This window comes from Callithrix jacchus, chromosome 3 (assembly GCF_049354715.1).
Source record: "Callithrix jacchus isolate 240 chromosome 3, calJac240_pri, whole genome shotgun sequence".
Lineage (NCBI taxonomy): Eukaryota > Metazoa > Chordata > Mammalia > Primates > Cebidae > Callithrix > Callithrix jacchus.
Genome location: NC_133504.1, coordinates 76,703,045 through 76,720,938, shown reverse-complemented (window position 1 = coordinate 76,720,938; position 17,894 = coordinate 76,703,045). Strand labels below are relative to the sequence as shown.

Below are 17,894 nucleotides of genomic sequence, written 5' to 3'. Positions count from 1 at the left end.
AACACCCAGATGGAACAACAAAGTGGGACTATCAGGGGCCAGCAGCCTTCTGAGCTGAGAGCCTCAGGGTGCTGACAGCATTCTGGGCTGAGGGCCTCGAGCAGCCTCTGACCCCCTCATTTAGTCTCTCTGAACAGGTGATGCTCATTAACAAACAGATGTTTGGTATTTTCTCATAACACAAAAATACACTAGGTAGGCAGCTGGTGCCTGCTTACCACTGATCACAGACAAACTAAAAAGTATTCTCCATGAGGGAGCCATGAGGGCAGAGTCACATGTCCCATACTTAAAGAATTGTTTTAACCCATGTATGATATTTGTATATTGTCCTGCCACTTTAGAATGCCCCAAATAGTTTTCCACTGTAGGGGGCAGCTAGGTTTTCCTTGCCCTCATTCTTCCTAGCAAACAATATATTCTATCATACACTCAGCATTTCTCAGCAATCATATACTTAGCATTTCTCAACATACATTAAGGTATACGTAGTTGTGCTGTAAAGTTTAATGGATTTTTAAAAATGCAAAGTTTACAACATCTACTTTTTTTAACATGGCCAAAATCATGGCCATGTTATACACTGTAGAAATGTGTTTTTTTAAGCAATCACTTCCCATGTATAAAATGGACACCTTCTTTTTAAAAATCATTTGTTGTTTGTGGTTGAACACTCTGTGTATAGTTGAGATGGCCCTACATTCATTATGTATTCTTGCTTAGATTGTTCAATTCCATGAAAAGATGGCCACATCATCTTCATGTTTTGCTTTTAATGTACATGGAGTAAATTTCAATCCATAACTCAACAGTTTAAGTCCTCACCAGAGAATTCGATCTGAAGTGACTATGCTAGTCTATCATTATCAGAATCCCACATTAGAAAAATATATATGATGAGACTAAATCAAGACTATGTTTTATGGAACACTGACTCCCTTGATCAGATATTCTACAGTTCTATCAAATCAGATTATCAGGTACATGCTGGTGCCATATTGTCTTGGCCCCAGGCAGATTGTCTACACGGACCTTGTGTTGTAAGGTTAAGCAGGTTAAGCCTTAGGCTTTTTGTTGAGGGATTAGAAGAAACAGCCACATGAACAGCCTTCATTGCACTTGCTATAGGAAGCCTGTTGAAGATATTTTTATTACATAACCTCATCTCTCTACCTTCCATAAGGAGTTCCAAATGAGAAATGCAGGCATTTTTTTAAGAAGGACTTTTTAGAGCTTCACTCAGGGGAATGCAATTATTCATATAATCCTTCCAAAGAAAATCATCCTCAGCTAGGAAGATAGATCCTCATAATATGATTGTTCAATTTTGCACAAATAGGAATGGTATGAATGCAACACACATTTTGCTGATCATGTCACATAAGCCCTGTTAAATAAAAGCAAGCTGAGTTAATGACAGATCACTCTCACATCCAATTCTATTTAAAATTTAGTGATAGGAAATACTTTATTTCTTTAAGGATGGCATGATACCATTCCTCTATGCCAGTACAATCTATGTAACTGGCCATGTCTTCTTTTTAACCTGGCCATCAAGGAGAGTTTAGAATTTAAAATTCAACTTGAATAACTGCCTAGACTTTGTAATTAACACATCATTGTTACTAATTTTGTAGTCTCCTGTTGTCTTCTCATATAGTCTGCTTTCACACTGCTGATAAACACATACTCAAGACTGGGCAATTTACAAAAGAAAGAGGTTGTAAATTGGACTTACAGTTTCACCTGGCTGGGGAAGCCTCACAATCATGGAGGAAGGCAATGAGGAGCAAGTCACTCTTAGATGAATGGCAGCAGAAAATAGAGAATGAAAGCCAAGTGAAATGGGTTTCCCCTTATCAAACCATCAGATCTCATAAAACTCATTCACTATCATGAGCACAGTGCAGGAAAGACTACCTCCTACTTCCCCACCCGCTCCCCTCCTCCCCCCATCTCTTTGACAACACACGGGATTCAAGATGAGATTTGGGTGGGTAGGGACACAGCCAAACAATATCATTCCACCCTTGGCTCCTCCCAAATCTATTGTCCTCACATTTAAAAACCAATCATGCCTTCTCAACGGTCCCCCAAAGGCTTAAATTATTTCAGCATTAACTCCATAGTCCAAAGTCTCATCCAAGACAAGACAAGCCCCTTCTGTCTATGAGCCTGTAAAATCAAAAGCAAGTTAGTTACCTCCTAGATACAATGAGGGCATAGACATTGTGTAAATACAGCCATTCCAAATGGGAGAAATTGGCCAAACCAAAGGGGCTAAAGGCCCCATGCAAGTTTGAAATCTAGAGGGACAGTCAAATCTTAAAATTTCAAAATTATCTCCTTTGACTCCATGTCTCACATCCAGGTCACGCTGATGCAAGAAGTGGGCTCCCATAATCTTGGGCAGCTCACCCCCGTGGCTTTGCAGGATATAGCCCCCCTTCTGGTGTCTTTCACAGGCTGGTGTTGAGTGTCTGTGGCTTTTCCAGGTACATGGCGCAAGCTATAGTTGGATTCATCATACTGAGGTCTGGAGGACAATGAATGGTCCTCTTCTCACAGTTCCACTAGATGGTGCCCCAGTAGGGACTCAGTGTGAGGGCTCTGACCCCATATTTCCCTTCTGTACTGCTCTAGCAGAAGTTCTCCGTAAGAATCCCTCCTTCCCCCACAGCAAACTTCTGTCTGGGCATCCAGGCATTTCCATACATGTTCTGAAATTTAGTTAAAGCTTCCCAAACCCCAATTCTTGACTTCTGTGCACTTGCAGGCTCAACACCACATGGAAGCTGTGAAGGCTTAGGGCTTGCATGCTCTGAAGCCATGGCCTAAGCTCTACGTTGGCCCCTTTTAGCCATGGCTGGAGTGGCTGGGATGAAGGGAACTAAGTGACTAGGCTGCACACAGCACGAGGACCCTGGGCCTGGCCCAAAAACCCATTTTTTCCTCCTGGATCTCTGGACCTGTGATGGAAGGGGCTGCTATGAAGACCTGGAGACATTTTCCTCATTTTCCTGGGGATTAACATTTACCTTCTTGTTACTTATGCAAATTTCTAGAGCCTGATTGAATTTCTCCTCAGAAAATTGGATTTTCTTCCCTATCACACTGTCAGGTTGTGATTTTTTAGAACTTTATATTCTGCTTCCCTTATAAAACAGAATGCCTTTAACAGGACCCAAGTCACCTCTTGAATACCTTGCTGCTTAGAAATTTCTTCTGAATGATACCCTAAATCATCTCTCTCAAGTTCAAAGTTATACAGATCTCTAGAGCAGGAGCAAAATGCTGCCGCTCTTTTTGCTGAAACATAACAACAGTCACCTTAGTTCCAGTTCCCAGCAAGTTCCTCATCTCCGTCTGAGACCACCTTAATCTGGATTTAATTGTCTGTATCGCTATTAGCATTTTTGGCAAAGCCATTCAACAAGTCTCTAGGGAGTTTTAAACTTGCCCACATTTTCCTATCTTCTTCTGAGCCCTCCAAACTGTTCCAACCTCTGCCTGTTACCCAGTTCCAAAGTTGCTTCCACATCTTCATGTACCTTTTCAGCACTGGCCTACTCTACTGGTACCAATTTACTGTATTAGTCCTTTTTCACACTGCTGATAAAAACATACCTGAGACTGGGGAATTTGCAAAATAAAAAGATTTAATTGGACTTACAGTTCCATGTGGCTGGGGAAACCTCATAATCGTGGTGGAAGGCAAGGAGGAGTAAGTCACATCTTAAATGAATGGCAGCATGCAAAGGGAATGAGAGCCAAGTGAAATGGTTTCCCCTTATCAAACCATCAGATATTGTGAGACTCATTCACCATCACGAGAACAGCACAGGGAAGACCTGCCCCATAATTTAATTACCTACCACCAAGTCCCTCCCACAACACATGGGAATTCAAGATGAGATTTGGGTGGGGACATAGCCAAACCATATTACATGTGTATTTTACCATTATGTTGTTCAAAGGAAATGTAATTTAAACATATTTGTAAAGGGACAAAAAATAAAAAACAAAGGCTGTACCAAACAACTGCTAACCTACAGAAAGTTGAGATAGAAATAAAAATATTAGACAAAAATATTCGTTAAGGAAATGACTAGTATAAGTATTATTTTTTAATAACAAGGGAAAATCATTGAAAAGTTATAAATATTGAGCTTGTATGCACATAGCAAGACAACTTCACAATATATGAAGCAAAAACTTACAATATTACGTGGAATATTTGATAATTCTACAATTGTTGGAAATTTTAATAAACTTTTCTCAAAAATGATGTATCAAAGAAAACAAAAAGAAAGGTTATAGAATGTTTGAAGCACACAATTTACAAGCTGTGTGAATGGGCATGTTTTCTGTAGAAACTTAATGGTTTGAGAATATTTGTTCTTTACAAACTCTCATGAAACATTTTACAAAGTGAACATAAATATGACATAAAAAATCTTAATGACTAGGACTCCTATAGAATTAATTGCACGACCACATTCTCTGACCATAATGAAATTGTCTATATAAATAACCAAAAGAATATAATACTCCAATTGTTGAATAATAGAAGAAATCATGGTGAAAATTATGAATGTCTTCTCACTTAACAAAACACATTATATAAAACCAAATAGAACACTGCTTGAGTTCTACTCAAAAGGAATGTTATTGTGGTACTTAGAAGGAAGTGTAGGGTCAGAAAACCATATATTAGAAAGTAAAAACATAAAAACAAGCAAGCCAAATGATTAACTCAGGCAATTAGGAAAACAGTGTAGGGCCAGGCGTGGTGGCTCATGCCTATAATCCCAGCACTTTGGGAGGCCAAGGCGGGTGGATCACCTAAGGTCAGGAGTTCAAAACCACCCTGGCCAACATGATGAAACCCCATCTCTACAAAAATACAAAAATTAGTCTGGCATGATGGTGGGTGCCTGTAATCCCAGCTACTCAGGAGTCTAAGGTGGGAGAATTGATTGAACCCAGGAGGCGGAGGTTGTAGTAAGCCAAGGTCATGCCACTACACTCCAGTCTGGGCAACAGAGCAAGACTCCATCTTAAAAAAAAGAAAAAAAACAAAAAACAAACAACAACAACAACAAAAAGTACAAATGCAAAGAAAACCAAATAAAGAAAATAATAAGATTAGAAATCATCAAAACATAAGACAAAAAAACAAACAGTAAGATTAACAAAACTAGAAACTGCTGCTTCTGAAAAAAATACAGCAATAGGTAAGCTCTTGGGAAGATTTTTAAGAAAATGATAAGACACAATTTAAAACATAATAAAGGAAATAATGCTATAAATAGGTAAAATATTTAAGGACCATAACATAAAATTATGAACAGCTTGAGGGTAATACATTTAAAAATTTAAGTCAAATGGCAAATTAAAAAAAAATATGAATTGAACTTTTGACTCGAAAAAAATAGAAAACTTGAATAGAATATAATCAGTAATGAAGTAGGATAATAAAGTAGTCATAACACCCCAAATGATAATAGAATGAGATAAAACACAGCTGTGTTTTATCAAATATTCAAGAAAACAATAATTCCTAATATACAAAATTTGTCTTAGATAGAGAAGGAATACCTCCCAATTAATTTTGTGAGACGAGGATAATATTTATAAGAAAACCAGACAAAGGCAGTATGAGAAGGAGAAATTAAAAATTAAAAGGTATTCTCATTCTGGAACATGAAAACATAAATCTTAGTCAAGTATGTCATGGTTAATATATGCCTTATATGGTTTTTATACATAACCTTATATCTTCTGTTTATTCATGTAAAACATACATTTCTGTAAGTATGCATAAAATCAGGACATAGACAACAAACCAGATGTTAGCATTTACTGTATATTTTATCATACCCCAAACACAGATGCAATAATAATTTTTACTGTGTATTCCTTAAATAGACTTTTCAAGTCTTAGTCTTCTATGGATCCCTTGAGAGTCTTTTCAGTTTATTTTTTTATGGTCACTTCATTTAACTAAAATTTGGAATGAGCATGAAATGAAAATTTTAAATGTATTTTTGCTCGAGTTCTTTACAGACAACTGTCTTGACATTTAATCCCCAGACAACAGAGACGCCGAACCCACATCTCTGTCTTCTTTTGGGCCTGCCACACATCAGTCTTCTGCCTGAACATTCCAAAGAGCAGCATGCAAAGAAGAAAGCTGCCATATAGCTTGAAGATGTTGACCTTTCTCTCCTATGACAGGATTGTTTGACGGTAATAGATGAAAAGGTAAGAGTCTTTCTCTTCCCACTACCCACTACCCAACCAAGACACTACCAAACTCTTCAGAATATTGAATTGTGGTTCAAACATACATGTAGAGTGAAGATTTACTTTGAAAGGGCATGGATATGAAACCAAAAGCACAGCCAACAAATTAAAAAATAAACAACTGGGATTATATTGAACTAAAAAAGCTTCTCCATAGCAAAGGAAATATCAACAGAGTGAGAGGCATTCTATTGAAACCTATGGGAGAAAATATTTGTAAATCATATATCTGGCAAAGAGTTAATCTTCAAAATATATTTTAAAACTCCTATAACTCAGTAGGAAATAACTGCTAACTGGGTAGTGGGAAGTGAGAGATAGGAAAAGATTGGTATAAAGTTACAGTTAGATAATAGGGGAAAAAGTTCTGGTGTTCTGTTGCACAGAGGGATGATGACATTAACAATGTTATATTATATATTACAAAACAACTAAAAGAAAATTTTGAATTTTTTCATCAAAATGATAAATGTTTGAGGGCATGAATATGCTAAGTATCCTAATTTTCTCATTACACATTGTATACATGTATCAAAAAACACAGAACACCTCATAAATACATGCAATTATGTGTTTATTAAAAACGCATTTTAAAAATTGGCTGAGGACATAAATAGACATTTCTCCAAAGAAGACATGCAAATGGCCAACAAGTTTATGAAGAAAATGCTCAACATAGCTAATTATCAGGAAAATGCAAATTAAAACCCCAACGAGATTTTTTTTGTCACCTCACATATGTTAGGAGCTGTTATTTAAAAAAACAAAAACAAACAAACAAAAACAACAAGAGAAGCGTTTCTGAGGCTGTAGAGAAATTGAAATACTTGAATGCAGAATGGTGAAGCCACTATGGAGAATAGTATTGAAGTTTCCCCCACATTAACAATAGAGCTACCGAATGATACAGGAACCCACTTTTGGATATTTATTCAAAGAATTGAGATCAGCATATTGAAAAGATATTAGCATTCGCATGTTCATTGTAGCACTATTCACAGTGGCTGAGATATGGAAACAATCTAAATGTCCATTGATAGATGAATGGATAAACAAAATGTGGCAAATGCATACATTGGAGTAATATTCAATGTGCATGAAACTGGAGGACATTATGCTGACTGAAATAAGCTACTTGCAGAAAAGCAAATACTGCATTATTCCACTTATATGATGTATGTAACATGCTCGAATCCATACAGTAAAAGGGTGGAAGGCTGAGTGTGGTGGCTCACACCTGTAAATCACAGCATTTTGGGAGGCCAAGGTGGGTGAATTGTTTGAGGCCAGGAGTTTGGGACCAGCCTGGGCAACATGGGGAAACCACCTCTCTAAAAAAAAAAAATTGGAGGTTCCTGGCAAGATGGCCAAATAAGAACAGCTCCTGTCTACAGCTCCCAGCAAGACGGATGCAGAAGATGGGTGATTTCTGCATTTTCAACTGAGAGACCCAGTTCATCTCATTGGGACTTGCTGGACGGTGGGTGGGTGCAGCCCACAGAAGGTGGGTTGTCACCTCACCCAGGAAGTGCAAGGGGTTGGGGGATTTCCCTCTCCAAGCCAAGGGAAGCCATGAGAGACTCTACCAGAAGGAACAGTGCATCCTGGCCCAGATATTGTGCTTTTCCCATAGTCATCACAACCAGCAAACCAGGAGATTCCCTCTAGTGCCTATGCCACCAAGGCCCTGGGTTTCAAGCACAAAACTGGGCAGCAGTTTGGGCAGACACCAAGCTAGCTGTAGGATTTTTTTTTCACATTCCAGTAGCACCTGGAACACCAGCAAGACAGAACTGTTCACTCCCCTGGAAAGGGGGCTACAGCCAGGAAGTCAAGTGGCTTGGAGGGTCCCACCCCCACAGTGGCCACTAAAGCTAAGATCCCCTGGCTTGAAATTCTTACTGCCAGAACAGCAGTCTGAGGTCAACCTGGGATGCTCGAGCTTGGTAGGGGGACAAGCATCCACCATTGCTAAGGCTTCTACCATCACAGTATAAACAAATAAAACTGGGAAATTCGAACTGAGTGGAGCCCAGTGCACTTCAGCAAGGCCACTGTGGCCAGACTGCCTCTCTAGATTCCTCCTCTCTGGGTAGGCCTTCTCTAAAAGAAAGGCAGCAGCCCCAGACAGAGAATTATAGATAAAACTCCCCTCTCCCTGGGACAGAACACCTGGGAGAAGGGGTGGTTGTGGACATAGCTTCAGCATACTTAAATGTTCCTGGCTGACAGCTCTGAAGAAAGCAGCAGATCTCCCAGCACAGCATTTGAGCTCTGATAAGGGACAGACAGCTTCCTCAAGGAGTTCCTGATCCCCGTGCATCCTGACTGAAATCACCTCCCAGTAGGGGCTGACAGACACCTCATACAGGACAGCTCTGGATGGCATTTGGTGGGTGCCCCTCTGGGACAAAGCTTCAAGAGGAGGAAACAGCAGCAATTTTTGCTGTTCTGCAGCCTCCACTGGTGATACCCAGGCAAACAGGGTCTGGAGTCGACCTCCAGCAAACTCCAGCAGACCTGCAGCAGAGGGGCCTGACTGTTAGAAGGAAAACTAACAAACAGAAAGGAATAGTATTAACATCAACAAAACAGATATCCACTCAGAGGCCCCATCCAAAGGTCATCAACATCAAATACCAAAAATAGTTAAATCCATGAAGATACAGAGAAACTAGCACAAAAAGGCTGAAAATTCCAAAAACCAGAATACCTCTTCTCCTCCAAAGGATCGCAACTGCTTGCCAGCAAGGGAACAAAACTGGAGGGAGAATGAGTTTGACAAATTGACAGAAATAGGCTCCATAAGATGGGTAATAACAAACTTCTCCAAGCTAAAGGAGCATGTTATAACCCAATGCAAGGAAGCCAAGAACCTTGAAAAAAGTTAGGCCAATTGTTAACCAGAATAACCAGTTTAGAGAAAAACATAAATGACCTGATTGAGCTGAAAAACATAGCACATGAACTTTGTGAGGCATACAAACGTATCAACAGCCAAACTGATCAAGTGGAAGAAAGGATATCAGAGATTGAAGATTAGAGAAAAAAAGAATGAAAAGGAATGAACAAAGCCTCCAATAAATATAGGTCTATGTGAAAAGACCAAACCTACATTTAATTGGTGTACCTGAAAGTGACAGGAAGAATGGAACCAAGTTGGAAAACATTCTTCAGGATATTACCTAGGAAAACTTCCCCAACCTAGCAAGACAGGCCAACATTCAAATTCAAGAAATACAGAGAACAGCACAAAGGTACTCCTCGAGAAGAGCAACCCCAAGATACATAATCATCAGTTTCATCAAGGTTGAAATGAAGGAAAAAATGTCAAAGGCAGCCAGAGAGAAAGGTCAGGTTACCTACAAAGGGAAGCCCATTGGACTTACAGTGGATCTCTCTGCAGAAACTCTGCAAGTCAGAAAAGAGTGGGGGCCAATATTCAACATCCTTAAAGAAAAGAATTTTCAACCCAGAATTTCATATCCAGCCAAACTAAGCTTCTTAAGCAAAGAAGAAATGAAATCCTTTACAAACATACAAATGTTGAGAGATTTCATCACCACCCAGCTTGCCTTATAAGATCTCCTGATGGAAGCACTAAACATGGAAAGGAAATACCAGTACCAGTCACTGCAAAAACACGGCAAATTATAAAGACCATTGTTGCTGTGAAGAAACTGCATCAACTAACAGGCAAAATAACCAGCTAGCATCATAATGGCAGAATAAAATTTACACATAACAATATTAACCTTAAATTTAAATGGGCTAAATGCCCCAGTCAAAAGACACTGGCTCAAATTGGATAAAGAGTCAAGACCCATGGGTGTACTGTATTCAGTAGACTCATCTTACATGCAAAGACAAACATAGGCTCAAAATAAAGGGATGGAGGAAGATTTGCCCAGCAAATGGACAGAAAAAAAAAAAATCAGGGATTGCAATCTTAGTCTCTGATAAAACAGACTTTCAGTCAACAAAGATCAAAAGAGACAAAGAAGGGTATTACATAATGGAAAATGGATCAATGTAACAAGAAGGGTTAACTATCCTAAATATATATGCATCCAATAAAGGAGCACCCAGATTCATAAAGCAAGTTCTTACAGAGCTGCAAAGAGACTTAGACTCCCAAACAATAATAGAGGGAGACTTTAACACCCCACAGTCAATATTAGATCAACAAGACAGAAAATTAACAAAGATATCCAGGACTTTAACTCAGCTCTGGACCAAGTGGACCTAATAGACACCTACGGAACCCTCCACCCCAAGTCAACAGAATATATATTCTTCTCAGCACCACATTGCACTTATTCTAAAATTGACCACATAATTGGAAGTAAAACACTCCTCAGCAAATGCAAAAGAATGGAAATCATGACAGTCTCTCAGACCACAGTTAAATCAAATTAGAACTCAGGATTAAGAAACTCACTCAAAACCACACAATACATGGAAACTGAACACTCTCTTCTTGAATGACTACTAGGTAAATAACAAAATTAATGCAGAGATGAAGAGGTTCTTTGAAAGCAATGTGAACAAAGACACAATATACCAGAATATCGGGGACACATTTAAAGCAATGTGTAGAGGGAAATTTATGGCACTAAATGCCCAAAGAGAAAGCAGAAATGATCTAAAATCAATAGCCTAACATCCCAATTAAAAGAACTAGAGAAGCAAAAGTCAACAAATTCAAAAGCCACCAGAAGACAAGAAATAACTAAGATCAGAGCAGAACTGAAGAAGATAGAGACATGAAAAACACCTCAAAAAAATTAATGAATCCAGGAGCTGGTTTTTTGAAAAGATCAACAAACTAGACTGCTAGCCAGACTAATAAAGAAGAAACAAGAGAAGAAACAAATAGACACAATAAAAAATGATAAAGGGGATATCACCACTGATTCCACAGAAATACAAAATACCATCAGAGAATACTATAAACACCTCTACACAAATAAACTACAAAATCTAGAACAGATAAATTCCTAGACAGATACACTAAACCAGGAAGAAGTCAAATCCCTGAATAGACCAATAACAAGTTCTGAAATTGAGGTAGTAATTAATAGTCTACCAACAAAAAAGGCCAGGACCAGACAGATTCATGGCTGAATTCTACCAGATGTACAAAGAGGAGCGTGTACCATTTAGAAGGAAAGTACCATTCCTTCTGAAACTATTTCAAACAATAGAGAGAAAAAAATATTCCAAATAGGGAATCATGCCAGCATCATCCTGATACCCAAACCTCACAGAGACACAACAAAACAAGAAAATTTCAGGCCAATATACCTGATGAACATCTATGCATAAATCCTCAATAAAATATTACCAAACCGAATCCAGCAGTACATCAAAAAGCTCACTCACCACAATCAAGTCAGCTTCATCCCTGGGATGCAAGGCTGGTTCAACATGCAAATCAATAAACATAATCCATCACATAAACAGAACCAATGATAAAACCATATGATTATCTCAATAGATGCAGAAAAGGTATTTGACAAAATTCAACAGCGCTTCATGCTAAAAATTCTCAATAAAATCGGTATTGATGGAATGTATCTCAATATAATAAGAGTTATTTATGAGAAACCCATGGCCAATATCATACTGACTGGGCAAAAAAAGGTGAAAGCATTCCCTGTGAAAACCAGCAGAAGACAAGGATGCCCTCTCTCGCACTCCTAGTCAACATAGTATTGGAAGTTCTAGCCAGGGCAATCAGGCAAGAAAAAGAAATAAAGGTATTCATTTATGAAAAGAAGTCAAATTGTCTGTTTGTAGATGACATGATTGTATATTTAGAAAACCCCATCATTTCATCCCCAAATCTCCTTAAGCTGATAAACAATTTCAGCAAAGTCTCTGGATACAAAATCAATGTACAAAAATCACGAACATTGCTATATACGAATAACAGACTAACAGAGCTGAATCATGAGTGAACTCCCATTGACAATTGCTACAAAGAGAATAAAATACTTAATAATACAACTTAAAAGGTATGTAAAGGACCTCTTCAAGGAGAATTACAAACCACTGCTCAAGGAAGTAAGAGAGGACACAAACAAATGGAAAAACATTTCATGCTCATGGATAGAAAGAATCAATATTGTGAAAATGGCCATACTGCCCAAAGTAATTTATAGATTTAATGCTATTCCCATCAAGTGACCACTGACCTTCCTCACAGAATTGGAAAAAACTACTTTAAGTTTCATATGGAACCAAATAAGAGCCCACATAGCCAAGACAATCCTAAATAAAAGAACAAACCTGGTGGCATCACCCTACATGACTTCAAACTATACTACAAGGCTGCTATAACCAACACAGCATGGTACTGGTACCAAAACAGATATATAGACCAATGGAACAGAACAGAGGCCTCAGAAATAACACTGCACATCTACAACCATCTGATCTTTGACAAACCTGATAAAAAGCAATGGGGAAAGGATTCCCTATTTAATAAATGGCATTGGGAAAACTGGCTAGCCGTATGAAGAAAGTTGAAACTGGATCTATTTCTTACACCTTATACAAAAATTAACTCAAGATGAATTAAAGACTTAAACATAAGACCTAAAACCATAAAGACCCTAGAAGAAAACCTAGGCAATACTATTCAGGACATAGGCATGGGCAAAGACTTCATGACTAAAACACCAAAAGAAATGGCAACAAAACCAAAGTTGACAAATGACATCTAATTAAACTAAAGTGCTTCTGCACAGCAAAAGAAACTATCATCAGAGTGAACTGGCAACCTACAGAATGGGAGAAATTTTTTTCAATCTATTCATCTCACAAAGGGCTAATATCCAGAATCTACAAAGAACTTAAACAAATTTACAAGAAAAAAAACAACCCCATCAAAAAGTCGGCAAAGGATATAAACAGACACTTTTCAAAAGAAGACATTTATGCAGCCAACAATCATATGAAAAAAGGCTCATCATTGCTGGTTATTAGAGAAATGCAAATCAAAACCACATCGAGATACCATCTCACACCAGTTAGAATGGTGGTCATTAAAAAGTCAGGAGGCAACAGATGCTGGAGAGGATGTTCAGATATAGGAATGCTTTTATACTGTTGGTGGGAGTGTAAATTAGTTCAACCATTGTGGAAGACAATGTGGCGATTCCTCAAGGATCTAAAAATAGAAATAACATTTGACCCAGCAATCCCATTTCTGGGTATATACCCAAAGGTTTATAAATCATTCTACTATAAGGACATATGCACATGTATGTTTATATGTGCAGCACTATTCACAATAGCAAAGGCTCAGAACTAACCCAAATGCCCATGAATGATAGGCTGGATAAAGAAAATGTGACACATATACACTGTAGAATACTATGCAGCCATAAAAAAGGATGAGTTCATGTCCTTTGCAAGGACATGGATGAAGCTGGAAACCATCATTCTCAGCAAACTAATATAAGAACAGAAAACCAAACACCACATGTTCTCACTTTTAAGTGTGAGTTGAACAATGAGAACACATGGGCACAGGGCAGAGACAGTCATACACCAGGACCTTTCAGGGGTTTGGGGAACAGAGGAGGGATAACATTAAGAGGCATGCCTAATGTAGATGATGGTTGATGGGTATAGCAAACCACCATGGCACATGTAGACCTATGCAATAAACCTGCACATTCTGCACATGTACCCCAGAACTTAAAGTGTAATTAAAAATAGCAAAAATTAACTGGGTGTGGTGGCAGACACCTGTAGTCCCAGCTACTTGGGAGGCTCTGGTGGGAGGATCACCTTAGCTCAGGAGGTCAAGGCATAGTTAACTGTGATTGTACCACTGCACCCCAGTGCTTTAGCATCAGAGCAAGATCCTGTCTAAAACAAAACAAAACAAAACAAAAAAATGGAATGATGATTGTCAGAGGCTGAGGGGAGAAGACATAGGGAGTTACTAATCTATGGGGATAAAGTTTTAGTCAAGCAAGATAAGTACCCTCTGGGGAAATGCTGTGCACATTGTGCCTATAGTCAATCATACTGTATCATACACTTAAAATTTTTATTAAGCAGATTTCATTTTAGATGTTTGTATTAGCATAAAATAAAATTTGAAAAAAAGGAAGTACTTGCTTTTTGGCTTTTATTAGATCAAGTAGTTGGGGGTAGAGATTTGTGGAAGACAGTAAAAGAGAAACCAGGGGATGACCTGCTTTTTAAATTTTATTATTTATAATTATTATTTTTCTTTCAGATCCCACTCCACCAGGATGGTTGACTTGCTGTTAACACAACCTCTTTGTCACAGGTACTCAGGGAAAATTTCTACACAGAATGTCGTCTTTCCTTGCCAAATATCAACTTGATTAATGTGAGGCAGACACAGAATTCAGTAAAATCTTAATATAAAAAATCACTTAACTGGGCTTTAAGAACATTTTCTTTGAATTTACATTTAAATATATTTGTCTGATTCTTAAAATCATGTGTCCATGAACTCCTAAGAAATATCCCATTTTGTCTGGGAAACACCCCCACAAAGATACTGATGAACTTAAAGATGAAAACAAGTTCTAGAATATGTTACTTGTTGGAGAGGAAGCTCATATACAACAGTGAGCATAGAAGAGGTAGGTGATGGTTCAGCACTAAATTTGAGGATGATTTAATATATTTGCTCATAAGACACACACCTTCACAAATCATTGTAGAATGTCTGGGAAGAATTGATTTTTTAAAAGGTCAAGTTGGCAGGGATTGTAGGTCAAAATATCAAATTCAATGAAAAAAGCAAAACTGAGTATTTATAAAAATGAAAGATAATATTATGAACAGGAAAGAAAAAGTATTGGAATGCAAATAGAATTGTAAAAATTAATTTTCTTTGGGGAAAATAATCAGGACACATGTTCAAGTTTCATGTCATGTGTTGCAGTAATTTGTAGTTTATATATATATATATATAATATACTTTAGCAACTAGAAAAAAATATTTTCAAGTTTGAGGAGGACCCAGAGAATAAACATGACCATCATTCCTCCCTAGCATTGTCCAAGAAGGAGTCCAACCAAACAAGCCCAGACAACGCTACCTGAACCCTGTCATAGCCGGCTTCTTTCCCATGCAGGACATGAAGTTCCCAGTCTGATTAACTAACTCTCAGACTGGGACTCTGGAAGTGGCTGTGTGAACTCCTTAACTGTGAAGTACATGAGGAAAACTTTATATGGGAACAAAAGTGTGATAAAGCAAATCACAAGAATGTCAATAGCAAGTATCTGACGTGCCATCAAAAGAAGTGCTTTGTAGAATGAGCACAAATCTAACAAATTTAAAAGTAGATTTGTGCCAGTAGTTTCTTGGAAAACAGTCAAAGGATCTTTCCCAAAGGCAGTAAATGAGTATCTTGTCTTACCACATTGGCATTATCTAAAACCCTGAATTGGACACAGAAGTGCACCCCAGATTAGCTTTATGAAATGGGGCAAGTTACTTAACTTCTCTGACCCTCAGTTTCTTCATCAGTAAAATGTGAAAAGTAACAGTGTCTACTTCATAAGGTTGTTACATGGACTAAAGATATGCCTCAACTCAGGCTGTAACTCTCATCTCAGGATGTGGCACCTAATGAAGGCCCAGTAAACATCTGCTGTTAAAAAATGATAACAGAAATCAAACGTGCAAGGGCAAACCAGAAACAAAAACAGTGACAACCACAGACAACTCTTTATATGCTAAAACACAAAAGAATTGAATAAAGGTTTATTAACATCATATCGAAGACACATTATATCATATGTAAGCATTACATCAAATTCTATATAATAAGACACAAACAAATACCAAGCAAAGTTGCTATGGTAGTATAAGTCACCATTAAAACAGGAAAGTTCTACACGATAAGAGCAACTTAGCAATACTTTGTCAATTTTTCATCTTCTGTCCCTAGTACTTGATATTTATCCATGTCAGAGAAAACTTGTTTATATATAGAAAACATATTAATGCAGGCCAAACTTTAATACACTTTAATGTTCCCCAGTTTTAGTAAGTTACTTGTCATGTATTCTATTCTGGTGAAATTCACTAAGTAGCACGGAGTTCACAATCACACAGGTGGATGTGGAAAAATGCATTCACTGGGTACCAGATGTATCTGAGTTTAAATTTCAACTCCATCTTGTATTAACTTTGTGACCTTGAGCACATTATATAATTTATTTGTTCTTTGGGTTCCTCCTGTGCTTAATGAGAATACAAAATGTCTTAATCTCAGGGTTGTTATGAGGATTGAATAATGGTATTTCAAACGCTTGGCACTCAGTATGTGCTTAAAGGTTGTTAGTTTCTCTGCTTCTCCAAAAAGGAATCTAGGCGATCATCACCCTTCTCATTTTACCAATGAGAAAGCTCGGGTCCACAGAAGTTTTAAAAAATGCCCAAAGTCCCACTTCTGCACTCTTTCCTCTGCTGTCCTCTTATTAGCTTGCTAACTTCAATAGAGAAGAGAAAACTCAGTGGAATAAAAAAAAATTATTTTCCTCTTTTTAATATAGGTAAGCCATCAAGAGACTTTTAAAGTAGGAGTGAGTTTTATGAAAGGTAATAAGTAGTCTAAGAACTGTTTTAAATCCTCAGAGATATTAAAAACAGAAGTTCTGTTTTTCCAAGATTTCCATAGCAGAACATAAGTATTCTGTATGATTTGGCACCAAAAAACTTCAGAACTGAGTATTTATCTTCACATTTTAACTCAGGCCTCCCAGAATGCTTGCCCATGGAATTGGCAAAGAAACTGGCATTCAGTATTTAGAGCAGCCAAATTTGCTCAGCCCACAGATGTATTTGAAGCACAGCTCTCTACCATTAGTCAATGGAACTTGCACAAAATGCAATTTAGATGTAAATGTTGTGATTCTTACCCTGCTTTCATATCTCTGTCATCTTTTTCCATACCTGAAGATCACCCCCCCAACAGAACCTGTCATCCCGTGCAGAATAGAAGGCAAAATTCTGCAACCTGTAATTTACAGCTTGACCTCTTTATTTGAAGGAGAATGACAAGCTTTATTTAGCAGGAAGGAGATATTCAATACTACTCTTTTATTATTTATTTATTTATTTATTTATTTTTGAGACGGAGTTTCGCTCTTGTTACCCAGGCTGGAGTGCAATGGCGCGATCTCGGCTCACCGCAACCTCCGCCTCCTGGGTTCAGGCAATTCTCCTGCCTCAGCCTCCCGAGTAGCTGGGATTACAGGCGTGCGCCACCATGCCCAGCTAATTTTTTGTATTTTCAGTAGAGACGGGGTTTCACCATGTTGACCAGGATGGTCTTGATCTCTTGACCTCGTGATCCACCCGCCTCGGCCTCCCAAAGTGCTGGGATTACAGGCGTGAGACACCGCGCCCAGCCTACTACTTACTCTTTTAAAAGAGTCAACCAAGAAAGAGTCTGCTATTTCTTTAAAAATGTTTTTAAAGTTATATTTTACCATAAGAGGACTGGTTGAATTTTATTTGGTTATTTAAAACATATACGTATGCTTGTTTGTCTCTCACTTAAAGTTCTTACCAC

The 17,894-nt window shown here is 38.0% G+C and overlaps 1 long non-coding RNA gene across 3 annotated transcripts in view; it reads left to right on the top strand.

The window, feature by feature from the left end:
• Positions 1–14,741, top strand: part of LOC144581935 (uncharacterized) — a 122,681-nt gene extending 107,940 nt beyond the window's left edge. For 2 of the 3 annotated variants that reach the window (XR_013533410.1, XR_013533409.1), the window contains 2 exons: positions 6,097–6,267; positions 14,570–14,741. This is a non-coding gene — a long non-coding RNA (uncharacterized LOC144581935). The remainder of the gene's footprint in view (positions 1–6,096; positions 6,268–14,569) is intronic. The other variant, XR_013533408.1, reaches the window with a different exon arrangement.
• The last annotated feature ends 3,153 nt before the right edge of the window (positions 14,742–17,894 follow it).